Source organism: Cervus canadensis, chromosome 3, assembly GCF_019320065.1.
Source record: "Cervus canadensis isolate Bull #8, Minnesota chromosome 3, ASM1932006v1, whole genome shotgun sequence".
NCBI lineage: Eukaryota > Metazoa > Chordata > Mammalia > Artiodactyla > Cervidae > Cervus > Cervus canadensis.
The window spans coordinates 107,359,614-107,378,646 of NC_057388.1; positions in this window are offsets into that span (position 1 = coordinate 107,359,614).

Here is a 19,033-nt window from a genome sequence, read left to right on the forward strand (position 1 = left end):
ATTTACTTTTCTAAGTATAGAAGAGAAATTCATTTTTTAAAACTTTACAATATATTGTTATAATGTCAAGATGGAATAGGTTCAATATTTCACACCTTCATGGCCTGCCAGGGTTTTGTGATTCATGGAAAAGATGGAAAAGATGAGGGTCATATTCTCTAGGTCAGCTTCTGTGAGCCACAGAGAAAGGAGCTGTCTCTGCAGTAGAGAAATTGTTCTAGGTCTTGGATTAAGGAGAAGCTCCTTGTGAAAAGGCCACTTAAGGAGACTCAAGGTGATGGACAGGACAGACCCCTTTCGGGATATCCCCTGATGTTGGCAGATTCCTTGTCCACACTCTCCCAATTTCTGCGCCATCATCTTCAAGGTTATAAATGGTGGCCATCACCTTTGCTTCCATCCTCCATGCCTACAAAAACTTTGTGGGCTTCAGTTATTAAATCATGAACACCAACTAATAAAATTCAGTGTTTGTAACAAGATTAGCCAATGTTTCAAGAAGTCCGGCACACGTCATAGCATTTCATCCATTTGTCCCATGTTTGGAGTTGGGCTGCCTCCCCTGGGAATTTTTCCATCCCTGGAGTGTAAGTAGCAGGGTGGTACCATAACCAAGGCAGGAAAACCAAGCTGAGAAGGAGCTGAAGCAGATTTTCCAAGGACAGTGAGGAAACTGGCTCAGGTATCTGAGAGTCTGCCAGGTCCCTGCCTGGGCGCTCAACACCTGCTTACATGATGGTGCCTCGTCACGAGGACTGGCCATTAGGAGGAACTAAAACAGTGCAGCGCAGAGGATTCCAAAGGCAACCAGGTCGTAAGTCTTCCATCCTCCAGTGACTGCAGTTAAAGCTTGAAATGGGAAGCATTATTTTCCTCAATGGTAAATTCAATTTTCAAAAACAGTACTCAGTGGCTATTTAAAGGGAATTCCACCATATGCTTGCTCTGTGTAAGTTCAAATATCATTAGCTATTAATTGAACCCTTGCCTGGGCCTAAGGCTGTGAACTCCCTGGAAAATTCAGATAATTTCTGACACTGACAGAATGAACTATGTTAAAAAGTTACAAAACTAGTGTCACAAACAAGTGTTCTTATTTTATATGTTTAAGATGTAAATTCAGGATGGAGGGAGTTAATGTCCTCTCATATATTTTTTTAACAAGAATAAATAAATCTTTTGGGCCTTCCCTGGTGGCTCAGATGGTAAAGAATCTGCCTGCAATGCAGGAGACCCAGGTTTGATCCCTGGGTGGGGAAGATTTCCTGGAGAAGGGAACGGCAACCCACTCCAGTATTCTTGCCTAGAGAATCCCATGGACAGAGGAGCCTGGCGGGCTACAGTCCATGGTGTTGCAAAGAGTCAGGTATGACTGAGTGAATTATACTACACATTAGAATAAATCTCTTAATTTAAATACATGTATGTAAACATAATGTATTTAAATTAAGATATGGGCAGGTTTCATCAACATCAGCTAGATGGAGATACATTGCTAATGATCACCAACCGAATGATCAATAGCTATGCATTTGAAATCGGCTGTGTTCTTTCCACTATTCTGGGTACTACTGAGGACATAATAAGAACGCATAAAATTCTTGATCAGGAAAATGTAAAATCTAGTTCACCAGGACACATACAAACACAGATTCACAAAGATACACACAGAAGCAGACACATACAGACACACACAGAGATATACACACATAGACACACATGCAAACAGATACATATAGACACAGAGACACAAACACATAGACATACATAGAGACACTCATGCAGAGACAGAGAGATAGACATGCAGAAATACACATAGGCACACACACATAGACACACACATATATAGATGCACAGAGGTGGACACAGATACAGATATACAGACATACAGAGATATACATACATTTCTTCTAATACTTCATCTAATAAATCATTTGGGTGAATGCTTTAGGGGTTTCAGAAGACATGGGCTATAGCCACATGACCTTTAAAAGAGAAACAGCTGTCTGGATGATGAGAGGGGATTCTCTGGGATGTGATTTCAGTCAAAACGGTTTTCTGTCCCAGAGAGGAACTGGTTCCCAGCTCTGGACTTACTGGCTGGTCTTGACATCTTCATTTATCCTCTGTCGGGAAATGGAAAACTTGACAGCCCCTTTTTAGCAGTGAAAAGTTATTACTTACTGATGACTTTAAGGTGAGAGCTCTTCAGGAAAGACATGGAAACCAGTTCATTATGTCCTGGTCACAGCCTGAACAGGATGGTTGGATTTTACGGTTACAAGGAAAGTGGAGAGGGGATCACCCTGGTGAAGCAGAAGAGGGAGGTGGGAGAAGCAGAAGAAAGAGGGAGAGGAGTCTCCTTGTAAAACTACAACAGGGACTTTCCTGGTGGTCCAGGGGTTAAGAATCTGCCTGCCAATGCAGGAGAGATGGGTTCCATCCCTAGTCTGGGAAGATCCCACGTGCCACCGGGCAACTAAGGCTGTGCTCCACCACGACTGAGCCAGGTCACCTAGAGCCGGTACTCCACAACAGGAGAAGCCACCGCCGCGAGAAGTCCATGCACTGCAATAGGGAGGAGCCCCCGCTTGCCGCAGGTAGAGAAAAGCCCACGTACAGCAACCAAGGGCTCAGGTACCGCAACAAAGACCCAGCACAGCCAAAAATCAATAAATAAATACAGTTTTTAAAAAAGCTACAACAACCCAAGAGAAAGGAAAATAAATGTCTACACAGAAACTTGTACGTGAACTTCCATAGCAGCATTATTCATAACAGCCAAAAAGTGGGAAAAAATCAAATGTTTATCAACCAATGAATGGAGAAACAAACTGTGGTATTTCCACACAATGGAGTATTTTTCAGCCATAAAAAGCCCTGGGGTTTGGACTTTCCTGGTGGTCCAGTGGCTCAGAATCCACCTTCCAATGCAGGGAACATGGGTTCAGTCCCTGGTCAGGGGATCAAGGTCCCACATGCTGTGGGGCAACTTAGACCGAGTGCCATAACTAGAGAAGGCTGTGGGCTGTGATGAAGACCTAGCATAGCACCCCCCCCCCCAAAAAAAAAGGACAGTGAAGTACGATTACACACCACGAGGATGGACCTTGAGAACATGCTAGGTGAAAGAAGCCAGTCCCAAAGACCACACAAGCATGACCGGTTTTATATGAAATGCCCAGAACAGGCAAATCTGGAGACAGAAGGTAGATCAGTGGTTTGCTATGGCTGGGGAAGATGGGTGGGGAATTAGGGGGTAATGGTTAACAGACACAGGGTTTATTTTTGAAGCAATGACTTTTTTCTAAAATTGATTGTAGTGGTGGATGAACAGCTCTTCAACTATACCAGAAGCCACTAGACTGTACACTTCAAATGGGTGAATTGTATGGCATGTGAATTATATCTCAATAAAGCTGATGTTTTTTAAAAGCTACAACATGTCTTGAATTTCTAAATTGCAGTGACTGCCTTGTACAACTTCCAAAATTAGACCCCAGTACCAGTACAGCCTGTGGCTAGGTTACTTATTCTCCAGTTTACACAGGTCATAAGGGTTCAAGAAGATTTGGGTAAATTAAAGAATAAATCTTCCCAATGTTTCAGACTGGTTCCAAATTGGGAAAGGAGTACATCAAGGCTGTATATTGTCACCCTGCTTATTTAACTTATATGCAGAGTACATCATGTGCAATGCTGGGCTGGATGAAGCACAAGCTGGAATCAAGATTGCTGGAAGAAATATTAATAACCTCAGATATGCAGATGATGCCATCCTTATTGCAGAAAGTGAAGAGGAACTAAAGAGCTTCTTGATGAAAGTGAAAGAGGAGAGTAAAAATGTTGGCTTAAAACTCAACATTCAAAAAACTGAGATCATAGCATCTGGTCCCATCACTTCCTGGGAAATAAATGGGGAAATAATGGAAACAGTGATAGAGTTTATTTTCTTGGGCTCCAGAATCACTGTAGATGGTGACTGTAGCCATGAAATTAAAAGACACTTGCTCCTTGGAAGAAAAACTATGACCAACCTAGACAGCATATTAAAAAGCAGAAATGTTACTGAGAGGGTAACAGGCAGGAAGGCCAGGGGTCTCCAAATGGAGGAAATAGGCTGTAAGTGTCAGACATTTTTATCTGTCTCATAAACAGCAGGAGGAAACAAACTACAAGTGTTAGTTTTTTTTTCCCCTTCTCTACACAAATTTAAAAAGAGATTTCTTTTAAAATTCTGTGTTGCCATGATGATACCTGGTTCCCCCTGAACTTAACTTTTCTCAAACGTTGAGCTAACCAATGCCTTGTTCTTATGGAAATGTTTGTCTTAAGCTATGTTAATGAACTATGTATGTACCCTAGATTCTGTCTTCCAGTTGGTTCCACCTAAGACTCAGAACCGACTTGACAAACCAGTAAGTTTTACTCATGCAAATGTTCTCTCAAGCTATGTTAATGAAACTGTATTTGCTTGGAAACCTGCCTTTTTTCAAGATTCATGTCAATCATTTTATGGCCCGGGACAACTCACCTGTGTCGATGTTAAATCAAAATGCACATTGTGGGTGAGGGGTTGGTGCCAGTCTCTGAGTTTTGAGACATTTCCCTTCTCTAATTAGCACACTGCTAGTAGCTGTATAACATCCGGCTAAAGACTAGCAGGTGGGCACGCTTTCTGCCCCCTTCTGATGTCTATGTCAGAAGCTTTCTCTATCTCTTTTATACTTTAATAAAACTTTATCACACAAAAGCTCTGAGCAATCAAGCCTCATCTCTGGACCCGGATTGAATTCTTCTCCTCCAGAGGCCAAGAATCCTGGCATTTTTACAACTCAGGAACAACATTTCATTCTGGGGGCTCATCGGGGATTCTTCAGGAGAAGGTAAGGGAGCTTGGAGCTCTAGTTCTTTGTCCTCCTAGCAAACATGCTCTCTGCTGTACTTTACCAATCCTATGGTGTGTTTGTGTGTGTGACTGATTGAAACAGACACACATGTGTGAAGCAAGAGCTGTGTCCTAATCTGTGGTTCTGAGGTGACCTCATGTGGCTTATGGCAGGAAACCCTGTCAGGGGATTATACCCACCTGCTAATGTCAAGAGGCACCCAGTGTCTCCTTTGGGGGAATGGCCAGAGATGGACAAAGTATGTGGACCAAACTCTCCTTTCTTGGTCAAACTTTCTGGTCTCTGACCATTTCATAACTTCTTGGGGATTAGAACTGCTAACCTAATCTGTCGGATCATAGACTTTCAAGGGACTTGTGTTCTATGCTGTTACTGTGTACTGTTACTTAAGTCCTAAACTTGGCTTGGTAGTCAGGAAGCACTTAGTCTCACAAGGAGTCAAAAGTTCAGAAATAGGTGGAGCTCTAGCTCCAAGAGCATCTCTCAGGTTAAAGGTTACTCAGATGGGAAGTACAGTGAGCTTCTTTCTTTGGCAATGCTAGCTCTTAGTGGACCAGAAGAGGCTCTCCAGTGGCTTTTGCCTCAACTCTTTAAATATTCTTTCTGCAGAATCTGTGGGAATGAACTGGAAGGGCTGGCTCTAATAACCCAAGGACAAAAATCACTTTTTCCACACTGGCCAGCCTTTCACCATCTCTTTTGCTATCGCTTATACTGGTGTGGTGATGCTCAGAAGGAACATCTTGGTTTTATTTTCATACCGGTCTTACTCAGCAACAACCTTTCATTACTTTGCCAGCAAATGCATGTCTAGTCAAGGCTATGGTTTTTCCAGTAGTCATGTATGGATGTAAGAGTTGATCCAGAAAGAAAGCTGAGCACTGGAGATTTGATGCTTTTGAACTGTGGTGTTGTAGAAGACTCTTGAGAGTCCCTTGGACTGTATGGAGATCAAACCAGTCCATCCTAAGGGAAATCAGTCCTGAATATTCATTAGAAGGACTGATGCTGAAGCACCTGATGTGAAGAACTGACTCATTGGAAAAGACCCTGATGCTGGGAAAGACTGAAGGCAGGAGGAGAAGGGGATGACAGAGGATGAGATGGCTGGATGCATCACTGACTTAATGGACATGAGTTTGAGTAAGCTCTGGGAGGTGGTGATGGACAGGGAAGCCTGGCATGCTGCAGTCCATGGGGTCACAAAGAGGTGGACAGGACTGACTGACTGAACTGAATGTTTCATAAGAGGAAGGAGGGTTCACAGATGAATGTTTCATATGATCAAACAACAAAAATGATGTTTTAGTGACAAGAGAAAACTGCTCCCAATGTAATATTAAGTGAAAAAAAGAGGGGCTATATTAAGTGAAAACTGTGTGGAGGCTCATTATATATACAAAAAAGTAAAAATTAAATGATGAAAGAAATACATAAAAATGGTATACAGGGTTGTTTCTGGGTAATGAGACTATGGATAATTTAAATAAAATACGATTTTTAAAAATTCTTTTTTTAATGTTTTCCAAACTTCTGACAAGGAGCTCATATTACTTTCCCAATCAGGAAAAATTATATGTATATATAAAATTTAAAAATAAAATGTGGTCTAAGGTTTCACGAAAAAAAAAAAAAAGAATATTATAGAAGATGATAAAGTGCCATAGTGAGCCCACCCCCTGAGACCAGACCCCTGGTATTGTCTTGGACCACAGGACTAGGAATTCATGAAGAGAGGCAACCATATTCCTTGTGTCTAGACAATTTATGAAGAGGACTTTCAGTGCCGAGTTGTCAGGCTTTGGGAGACTCTTGGCTCCATCCCACCATGGCTCTGCTTCCCAGGCTCCTTGGGTCCCTTTGCATGTTGGTACCCCAATTAACCTGTCTTTAGCAGGATTCCATTTTTCAGGTGTCTCCCCTTCTCCCAGCCCCCGATACATTACATCACCGAGAAGCCCAAAGAACACCATCGTCTAGATGCCAAAATAAAGAATTCTATCAAATTAAGCTTGAGTGGCACAAAGTAGTGTTACTATAATCTTTGGGAATTAGAACATTGAAATACAACAACAATAGCTGGCTTACTATAAACCATTTACCAACCACTTTTCATATATCCTATGATTTAACATTTGAGAAAGTCTGCTTGATGTGGGTACCATTTTTATTTGTGTCACATATGAGGCAACTGAGACATAATTAAACACCGAAGCGGACATTCTCAATTATGCACTTCAAACACATCTCACCAGGATAATAGCTCCTCATTAAAGAGAGGTGAAGTTGAGAGTTAAATGAAATTGATTGATGAAAGTGATGCCTCTTCCTAGAAAGGAAATCCTCCTTCTTGCCCCAACCAGGAGTCCATGGACAGAGAGCTGACACTGGCTATTGAAACAAGTCACAACAAGATTGCAACAGATCAAGTAAAATTCAAGTGCAGTGGTTATCTGGGAAAATAAGCTTTAAAATAGAAACCACAAATTACTAGTTCAATATTTAACTCTTGGTGTGAATTTCAGGCCTTGAACAGACCTTGTTTTTAAGGATTTCCATACCTTATCAAACCAAACCCCAAACTTCCTGCCCACACACAACAGTTTTGAAAGCCACAGAACTCAGAGAGGGTTGAAACACACAACTGGATTTTCTTTCAAAACCTGACACTTGAATCTTGCTCCCTCTCTCACCCACCCACTCAGCCAACGGAAGGGAGCTTTTCAGAAATTCCTGCTGGAATGATATGCCTCTCTCCTTTCATTAGAATTGAGAAAATGAAGCCCAGACTGCAAAGGGACGCAACCTGTCTGACGCAGAGGCATAATTTTGGTTTCGAAATAACAATATAACCTTAAGGAGGTCTTGGAAGGAGACTGGCTCCAGAGAGGGCGGTCTGAGGACTAGTCAGCTCCTTCAAATAATATCAATCACGTAATTTGCCTAATTTAAACATGATTAAATGAGATGACAAGAAAGTGATAAATGCCAGTGGGGTTCTGCAGTTGCCAGCAGATCTGCGTAAGAGTTTCAGTAGGAATTTAATAGTTGTCTGCAAATCTATGGCAGGCACCGAATGTGGCCGCTTTGTTTGTGTTTTTCTACAGCAAAAGGCTATAAGCATTGCTTGGTATAGAGCAAAAGGCTATAAACATTATTAACAGTGCACCTCCTCAGTAAGAAATGTTTGAGTCTGCAGTCTCAAACGAATTGCAGTTCGTTTATTGAGGAAGATTGTATACACGTGTTCCTGTATGTAAAAGACAGGATGTACAACGCAGATGGAGCAAGACCATCTAGGTTTGATCCTGGTTCTGCCCCTTATTCATTGTAGACCTTGGTAGCTTATTAACCTAACTGTGCTTTAGCTTCACCATCTAGAAATGAGAATGGTAAGAATAATGACACTAACAGTTAATAGGAGAATTAAATTAGCAGATAGATGTAAATGACTTTGAGAGTGCCTGGCTCAGAATGAGTTCTATAGCATTTGAGCAATTATTGTCACTTTATTACATTTGATCAATACAATATTATATTTGATATACAGTTGCACTTACGAGTGTGTTTATAATATAGTTCCAATAATTGCAGTATGTATAATGAATGATAATATATTAATATACCATGTAGCAATACAGTTATTATAATTGTTAAAATTCTCTGCTAGGCACTGCTAAAAAATACATATATAGTATTTGAATATATAAAATATAAATTTAAAGAAATACTTAGATATATTAATATATTTATTTGTATATATATTTAAATACACATGAAAGCAGAGATTTTTAAAGGATGAATTAAACCTAAATAGAAATATAATTTCTGTTGTTTTCTTCTAGCCCCCAACCAATCACTTGTATGCTCATTAGCAAGTGTCCAATCTGATCTGGAGACCATTTCTCTAAATCAGGGACCAGCAAAAGTTTTCTAGAAAGGGCCAGATGGTAGCATTTTAGGTTTCATAGGCCTTACAGTCTCTGTAGCAAATACTTAAATCTGCCTTTGTAGCATCAAAACAGCCATATGCAATTGGTAAATGAATGGGCTTATGCATGTGGCAATAAAACCTTATTTATAGAAACAGTTTCTGAGCCTGGTTTGGCCCAAGGGTCATGGTTTTCCCATTTCTATCTAGAGGAAAGAGCTAGGATGTGGTCATCCAGAACAAGACTGTTCCAGCAATGGCAGCCCTCTTGTTAAGGAACTTCCAGGCACTGAAATTATTTAAACAGAGGACAGGGTAGTATTTCCATGAATGACTTTGGAGGGATTCTGTTATATACTTGAAGTTTGACATAGAAACTTTTACAGACCTTTCCAAACCTAAGATTAACTACGCTTATTATAAATAAGGGTTGCTTCTTCATAAACCAATGGAACAGAACAGACAACCCAAAAATAAATCCAAGCACATATGGTCAGATAATTTTCAACAAAGCTACCGAGAATACACAATGGAAGAAAAGATGGTGTCTCCAATAAATGCTGTTGGGCAGACTGGATATGCACGTGCAGGGGAATATAACTGGACCCTTATCTGTAATATATCATATGCAAAAATCAACTCAAATAAAGACCTAAAGACCTGAAACTTTAAAACTCTTGGAAGTAAACAAAGGGGAAAAGCTCCTTGACATTGGCAACGATTTTTTTTTTTTAAATATGACTCCCTAAAGCTCAGGCCAGAAAAACAAATTAAACAAGTGGGACTACATCAGGCAAAAAGGCTTCTGCACAGCAAAGGGCATGATCAACAGTGAGATATCTGAGGTGTGCACATATTCAAATATGGCAGCCCGACTTTTGCGTATTCTATCAAAAAAAAAGTGTTGCATTTCTTTTTTTATTTTTTTTTTATTATTTTTATTTATTTATTTATTTTTACTATTATCTTTTTTTTTTTTTTTTTTTTTAGTTGGAAAAGTGTTGCATTTCATCTGGCTTCAGAAACTAGCTCTTCCTCCTTCTGTGCCATCGAGACCGGTTCGGGCGTGCTGTCCACGGTGTCCATTTTTGCTCTCTTGCTTTTCCCTTTTCCCTCACCATACCACCCTCGGGGCGGAAAGCAATGTCTATTTCCAAAGACGTACCAACCATGGCAATAAAGCTGTGGGCTTTATTGTTTCATATCTTTATGACGACATCTCTAATTCTCTGTGCCTGGCTACCTAGGAGTCATCCAGTTTGGTCTGAGGACATCTTAAGCTCTCTCAGTGGGGGATGACAACGTTCTTCATGACAGAGTGATGGTTTATGAACCACAGGCTCTGGGTGCCTTTCAAGTCACTACATCTCTCCCTAAACCTCTGTCTCAGACACAACTATGGAGAAATACCAAGTTTATTTCCTTTGTAGTTTCTGGTTAATGCATGTGCTATGAACATTAAGTAGGCAAATTGTTCCCCTTCCAATAATAAACTCTTATATTCTTGAGGCAAAGTAAAAAGACAACACAGACGTCCTTTGATAAATATTAACCACCAAAATTCCATTTCACTTCCCATGGAAAACTCTATTTGCAATTCATTAATTGCCAAGTGTCTGCCAGACATTCATTATTTTCTGTCTGCTGATAATATTTTAAAGACCGTGTTTCCATCCTTGGTTTCCTGATGAGGAAATTGAGGTTTAGAAGATTAAGTGATTTCTCCAAGGTTACATGGTTGGTAAAGGGCAGAGCGGCAATTTTCACCATTATGCCTAAAAGCTGTCTTATTAAATCTTCAATTCAGAGAGAGGAGGAAAAAACAGAGAACAAGAAGGCAGAAGGTAGGCAGGCAGAAGAAAGACACTATCTGTGATGTGGGAGTAAAGGCATGGTGGTGAGATGTGAGAAATGTTTTCCTCCTTTCTTCACCTTACCCTTTTGTCAAATGCTGAGCACAACGCCTGACTATGGCAAGAAAATGATGACTTACAGGACCTACTATCTGATTTAAATCTGATAATTACAGTCCCAACTTTACCAATTAGGAAATGGGCTTTTAAAGAGATGAAGTAATTGTTTCAAACTCACAATACTTCTAAATCACAGAGCCAGGATTAGAAACTGAATCCTAGGTGAGCTCAATGGGTTTTATGTGCTTCAGTTGCAATAATTCTTTAGAGGACTTTATCTGAGTTTACAGACCCTAACCTCTGAATCGATTATGACATACCAACTCCCACCTATATTAATTAAACAGAAAAAGCTACCAAAATGTAGAGAGACCAATAAAGTTCTGATCTGTCATTCATTTTCTTGAAATATCAAATTATTTTCAGTACATCCCTCCCCCCTTTTTATCTTTGCTTTTACAAATTCCTACAGTTTCTGTGTACTGAGCCTTCAGAAATTCAACTCTAGGGGACTTCCCTGGTGGTCCAGTGGTTGAGACTTTGCCTTCTTATGCTGGGGGTGGATGGGGGCGGGGGGCAGTATTGTAACAAATTCAATAAAGACTTTAAAGAATGGTCCACTTCTTTTCTTCTTTTTTAAAGAGAAATTCAGCTCTCATCCCTCGAGTCCTGAACCTGTATAGCTCATCTTGTCCAACCAGCCATTGGAAGATTTGCATATCTCAGGGTAAGTAGGGCTCAACCCATTGGGGATGACTGGAATCGTGATGACATGGGCTGGTACCGTCACGAGCGACCTCCTGTTCTGTCCGTATATGTGAGATGTGTCGGTCTGTATACCTGAGATGTGCTGGCTGTCCAGTGACTTTGCTCCCTTTTCCTGTGGTCTCTGCTCCCCTGCCTTTGACCTGTATCTTCTTCTGACTTGTTTGCCTATTTCTTCTGTCCCACCCACCTGGCTGGCTTTCCCACATCCACCTAACCAGTGTTTCACTCCACAGCTGCAGGTGTGGTCCTTCCTGTCTTTTCTGTCACCTCCTGCATCTATAGAATGCCTTTGCTGCCAGTCTGCAGCCCCTCGGAGCTTCCCAGGAAGTGATCTCCCAATCAGCTGTGTTTTGCCGTTCCCCCAGGGCTGACCCTTCTGGGTTTCAGCCACCTTTTCTAGTATTAGAAGCCATGACCCTAGATCAACATGGTCATAACTCACAGGTTCATGTTGATTCATTGCCTACAGAACAGTTATCACTGACCATGTCTGGTAGTGACTGTGGCGTCCACTGGTTGCTCTCTGCTTCCCAGCCAGATAAGCAAGGCAGGAACCCATAGCACGTAATTATGGATTTTCAGAGCTGGGAGACAGTTGAGATGGTTTCGTCAAGTTCCCTATATTTATAGATTAGAAAAACAAGACTGACTTGCCCAAATGTAGGCAACTAACTTTCAGGAAGCTTAACTCAAACACTAATATCCTGAGTTTCATCCAGTCTAGCACAGTTTATATCAAATAACATTGCTTATCTTTCCTTTGGCAAGATGATGACACCCTTCACATCTTTCTCCCCAGTCCTCTCTTTGTGCTAAAATAAAATTGAATATGGTAATACTGCAACTCAATTTGGATTTAGATTCCAGAAAAAAGCTTTGGCCAGTGCCTTTGTTATCCCTTCGAGGAACTATGAAGTCTGCATCCCTCTCCTGGCAGAAACCTCAGACGCTGCGGCCAGCCTGTGAAGGTGTACTCTTGGTCAGAGAAGCCTTCCAGGCACCGTTTATAATTGGCTGCACCAGAAACAGCTCCTCATTAACCTGGTGCCCAGTTCACACGGACAAAGTGCACCGTCAGTATCCGGCAATGACAAACGTGTCACAGTTTGTCCACGTGTCGTGGACAGTTACAGGAGAACTCATAAACGTATTGCCCAAACTCATACCTCCTGCGTGCCAGCTCACTCCAACTGGGAGAGGAAAGAAAGCATCAACATGAAAACATAGAACTTCTACCCTCTTTCTTCCTCCACAATGATTCCAACAAATTAGTAAAGCTCGTTTTGTCCGTACCTTCTAACAGACACTAATTCAACTAGGGGACAGACTAATTTGCCCTTTATTTAAAACTTTATTTTTGAAAACCCTTCCTTTGACTTGGAAATGGTATAGACATGAAGGTGCTGGTGTCGGGCTAGCCATTTTCTTAGCCTTTACATTAAAATGGTGGTGGTTTAGTCACTAAGTCATGTCTGACTCTTTGTTGACCCTGTGGACTGCAGCCCGCCAAGCTCTTCTCTTCATGGGATTCCCAGGCAAGAATACTGGAGTGCGTTGCCATTCCTTCCTCCAGGGGATCTTCCCTACCCCGGGATAGAAACTGGAGCTCTTGCATTGCAGACATATCCTTTACTGACTGAGCCAACCAGGGAAGCCCAACATTCAAATAGAGAACTTTTGGTACCATTCACTTAACAGTCTTTGGAGAAAAGACAATGAATTATAGAAACCTCATTTCAATAACCAGTGTGATTTCATGAAGAAAGAGTCATGCTTCACCAGCTTGTTAAGAATTTTTTGAATTTTACTGTCAGTTAATGAAAGCAACAATAATGAAAGTGCATATAACACAGCAGTGGGGCCTCTGTGCTACTTTGCACCTAAGTTTCTCTGTGTCAAATTAAACTTCAGTCAAAGGACAGAAGCAGGCAATATTTGCCAAGAGCAAGAAATTTGAATGATGCTGCAAACAGAATGGAGTCTTAGAAACTAGAAGAAGAGCTTTCCAAACCTGGAAAGGTCTTGAGAATTGCATCCACAGGGAACACACTTCACAGTAAAAAGAAAAAGAAATCCATAAATGTTGATTTTTATTCTTAGGACACGCAACCAGGACTAGAAACAAAACACTGAATTGCAAGGACTTTTGCTACTGACACCAGTGTGCTGTCTTCATTGTAAATAAGAACAGTTTCCCCACAGGCTCTGCCAGAGTCTTGGGACAGGGTGACACGCCCCGTTGTTTATGTTAATAGCCTGAATGATGATTCCGCAAGCAGACTGTTGAGGTTGGTAAGTCATGCTCAGCAGTGTAACCTCAGCAAATAACAAGGATGAATGGATGGACCGCCAGCAACTTCAAGATTGTAGGAGTGGTGAAGTACAATGATGAAATAAACAGTTTGCCACCAAACAAAGGACAAAAGTAAAATTTAAAACATGAATTGACCTGCAGAATATCCAGAAAAAAATACAGACGTGAGAGCTATCATATTTATAATCTGTTATTTCCTGTTTATTTTATTTTGGAGCGTAGTTGATTGAATGTTGCACTAGTTTCAGATGTACAGCAAAGTGATTCAGCCATACATAGACATATTTCTGTTCTTTTTCAGCTTCTTTTCCCACGTAGGTTGTCACAGAACACTGAGGAGAGTTCCCTGTACTATGCAGCAGGTCTTTGTTGATGATCTATTTTGTAGACAGTAGCGTGTTTATGTTCATTTCAAACTCCTAATTTATCTCCCCTCTCCACCTTTCCCGTTTGATAACCATAAGTTTGTTTTCGAAACCTGGTTTGTTCTTCCTGCAGCATGAGCCGTTGAAAATGGATAATTCTGGCACTTAATAGGATTCGTATATTCCACATACATGTACACACACACACACACACATCAACAAAGTAATGAATGTTATTTTCACTGAGGCTTCTCTTCTGTTAGCCAAGCCACCGTTGAGAGGTCATTTCAAATCCTTTCTACCTCAAAGTTTCAACCATATTATCTTTCAATTGCAAATCATGGTAAAGACTAGGTGATTAAAGTCCCTTGTTTTACAGATGACACCTGACCCCTCAGCGGACTGTGACTCACTCAGGGTCTCATGGATGTTACCAGGTGTGGCCGAACAGCTGACAGACTTAGATTTGACAAGGACGAGGATAAATAGAACCAGGGATCAACATTTCTAAAAACCACTCGCTTCTATGGGGCAAGCTTCTATCAATGAGCGTCATCAGAGTCACTTTGCTGTCACGCCAAACCAGACCCTCCCCGAGACATAGGGGTGGGATGGTATTTCTTTTTTTAAAAATATATTTATTGGAGCATAGTTGCTTTACAATGTTGCTTTATTTTTGTGCTGTACCCAAAAGTGAATCAGATATCCGTGTACACATAACCTCTCTCTTTTGGATTTCCTTCCCATTTAGGTCACTGGGCAGAGCGCCCTGAGCCATACAGTAGGCGCCTATTAGTTGACCAGCTTATACACGGCATCAATAGTGTGTATGTGCCGATCCCAGTCTCCCAGTTCACCTCACTCCCCACTCCCCATCTGGGGGTCCACACAGTTATTCTCTATCTTTGCATCTCCATTTCTGCTTTACAAATGGGTTCCTCTGCACCCCTCTTCTAGATTCTGTACATTCATATGCGACATTTGCTTTTCTCTTCCTGACGTACTTCATTCTGCATGACAGATTCTAGGTCCATCCACGTTTCTGCAAACGTCACCACTTCATCCCTCTTTGTAGCTGAGTGATATTCCATTGCGTGTATGTGCCACATCTTCTTTACCCGTTCCTCTGGCGAGGGACATCATTTCCTCTGAAACCCAGCCCAGTGCTCTTCCCGCCATGACAAGTCCCCTTATACCCAAGACCTCCTAATGCCTGTCTTCTTTTCCTAGGCCTGTCAGGACAACCAGTCACACACTGGGTGATCTAAATCAGAAGGAACGCGTAGTCTCACGGGTCTGAAGGCCAGAAGTCTGAAACCGAGGTGTCGTCAGGACCACGCTCCCCCAGGGCTTTCTTGTCTCTTCTACCTCTGGGGTTGCCAGAACCCCCGGGTCCCCCTGTTTGCAGCTGCGTCATTTTCATCTCCGCCTCCATCCTCCCATCGCGTGTGTCTCTTCTCCGTCTGACAAGCACATGAGTTATATTGGATTAAGAACCCTCTCTACTCCAATATGATCCCGTCTTAACCCAGTCAATTACAACTTTAAGACCATCAGTTCAGTTCACTCAGTCATGTCCAACTCTTCGAGTCCCCATGGATCACAGCACACCAAGCCTCCCTGTTCATCACCAACTCCCAGAGTATACTCAAACTCATGTCCATTGCATTGGTGATGCCATCCAGCCATCTCATCCTCTGTCATCCCCTTCTCCTCCTGCCCTCAATCTTTCCCAGCATCAGGGTCTTTTCCAATGAGTCAACTCTTCACATCAGATGGCCAAAGTACTGGCGTTTCAGCTTCAACATCAGTCCTTCCAATGAACACCCAGGACTGATCTCCTTTAGGATGAACCGGTTGGATCTCCTTGCAGTCCAAGGGACTCTCAAGGGTCTTCTCCAACACCACAGTTCAAAAGCATCAATTCTTTGGTGCTCAGCTTTCTTTATGGTCCAAATCTCACATTCATACATGACTACTGGAAAAACCATAGCCTTGACTAGACGGACATTTGTGGGCAAAGTAATGTCTCTGCCTTTTAATATGTTGTCTAGGTTGGTTATAACTTTCCTTCCAAGGAGTAAGCATCTTTTAATTTCATGGCTGCAGTCCCTATTTCCAAATAAAGTCACACCCTGAGGTCAGCTCCTCAACATATTTTGGGAAGAAATACCGCTCAACCTGTAGCACGGCCACTCCCCTCTGGCGGCTGATTGCATCACCCAAGGCTGGTCCCGGCTGTGCAGAACTGCTTAGTCTCCACGTATCCTTGTGATTTGCAGCTATTCTCTTTACCAGCTGGTCTACCAGCTTTCTGTGATTCCTTAGAAGCCCTGTGCCTTGAAAATTGGATCTGTTCTGGAAGTATCACCTCAGGAGGGCAGCACAGAGCAGGTCCTGGCAGTCTGTTACCAGCAGCCTCGTGCAAATCTGCAGCACGTCCACCAGTTGCTCTTTTAAGAAATGTGTTCATCAGTCTTGTGGTTGCCAAAGGGGTGGGAGTTTGCGGGAGGACTGGATTGGGAGTTTGGGGTTAGCAGATGCGATCTATTACAAACAGGATGAATAAACAAGGTCCCACCATATAGCACAGGGAATAATATTCAGTATCCTGTGATAAACCATAACGGAAAAGAATATGAAATGAATGCATGTATGTATATAACTGAATCGTTTTGCTAAAGAGCAGAAACTAACACAACGTTGTAAATCCACTAGTGCTGTGCTTGGCCGCTCAGTCGTGTCAGACTCTGTGCGACCCCATGGGGGGTTCTCTAAGCAAGGATACTGCAGTGGGTTGCCATGCCCTCCTCCAGGGGATCGTCGCAACCCAGGGATTGAACCCAGGTCTCCCGCATTGCAGGTGGATTCTTTACCGTCCAAGCTACCAGGGAAGCCCAAATCAACTATACTTCAATTAAAAATAAAAGAAATGTGTTCAAGTCTGCCAGAGTGACATCAGAGAGGTGAAGGAGCCACATGTCTTTTCCAGCTAGAAGTTTCCCTGGGTTGGGATTGGATTCTTCCCACAATGCCAGGCACCTGCCCAGGTGCTCTGTCCGTTTCAGCTGAGGACCACTCGGCTTACATCAATGGCCGTAGGACTGAGCTGAGTGTGGAAATCAGAAGAGCAGTATCGGGACTTCCCAGGTGGTCCAGTGTCTAAGACTCTGTGCCCCCAGTGCAGGGGGCCTGGGTTCGATCCTTGGTCAGGGATCCCACTAAGATCCCACATGCGGCCACTAAGACCCTGCACAGCCAAATAAATAAATATTTTAAAAATAAATTACTGTCTTAAAAAAATAAATAACTATTTGTTGTTATGATGTAGGGAGCTCAAATTCGGTGCTCTATGACAATGTCGAGGGGTGGGATGGGGTGGGAGGGAGGCTCCAGAGGGAGGGAACATGTGTATACCCATGGCCAATTCATGTTGATGTATGGCAGGAACCAACACAATTTTGTAAAGCAATTATCCTCCAGTTAAAAATAAATCCATTTAAAAAACAAAATGGAAAAGAATATGTTTAAAAAGGCACATATATATGGCTTTCCAGGTGTCTCAGTGGTAAAGAATTCACCTGCCAATGCAGGACACACAAGAGATGAGGGTTTGATCCCTCAGTTGGGAAGATCTTCTAGAGAAGGAAACGGCAACCACTCCAGTATCATTGCCTGAAAAATTTCATGGACAGAGGAGCTTGGCAGGCTACAGTCCACGGGGTTGAAAAGAGTCAGACATGACTAAGCATGCATGCATGTGTGTATACACACACACACACACACATACACATACATTTATATACAAAAGTATAACTGAATCACTTTGTTGTATAGCAGAAATCAACACAACATTGTATATCAACTATATTTCAGTAAAAAATAAATCAATGAAAGAGCAGTTTGACCTAACCACTACCCTCAGGGAACTCATAGTCCGGAAGAGCGCCTAGAGAGCTGTATGTACCGTGAAAGATTTCCAGGTGCTTCACAGGTACACAGTGGGAAATAATATACAGTGCAACCCAGACGCTCAGAGGACCCCTTCTGCATTCAGGGAGAAGAAAGGAAAATGGAGACCTGCCCTTTCACCTGATCTGCAGGGAAGAAGGCAGCAGGAGAACGCGTGGAGTGGACCCTGATCGGGAAGCCAGCCTCTGATTGGATGAAACAGGTAAAACCGCTCTTTCAGGACCCAGGCCCAGCCCAACACAGAGCCACCACCCTGGAGAGAAAGGGAGCACACAATTGAGCCCAGATTCACCGCAGCTTCCTGAGAGGGAGGCAGGAGTGTTACTGGCCAGAGGAGGCATCAGTGCTTGCGGCTGCTGAGAGGGGTGGTCTAGGCAGGCAGGGCACTGGGGAAGGGGGATGTTACAGGAAGGTGACCTCAGAAAACTGCAAACATACACCCTGAGAGTCTAGGTGGCTCCCCAGCTATGCAGAGGGTAGCCCACAGAAAGAAAAGCATAGAACAGAACACTTACCTGGAACCTAAGGGCTGAGCAGAAACGAATGTCAGACAATGCAGGGCGATGCTGGCATTTGTGGCTCAGCCAGTAAAGAGTCCACCTGCAATGCAGAAGACACAGGAGATGCTGGTTGGATCCCTGGGTTGGGAAGATTCCCTGGAGGAGGAAAATGGCAACCCAGTCCAGTATTCTCGCCTGAAAAATCCCATGGACAGAGGAGCCTGGTGGGTCCAAAAGGTTGCAAAGAGTTGGACATGACTACCCAGAGCTGAAAGAGAGGACAGACCTTGGTGAACTAGGCAGTGTGACCCTAGAAAGGCCATTCCTGAGTAAAAAGGGAAAAACTGAATCAAGCACATC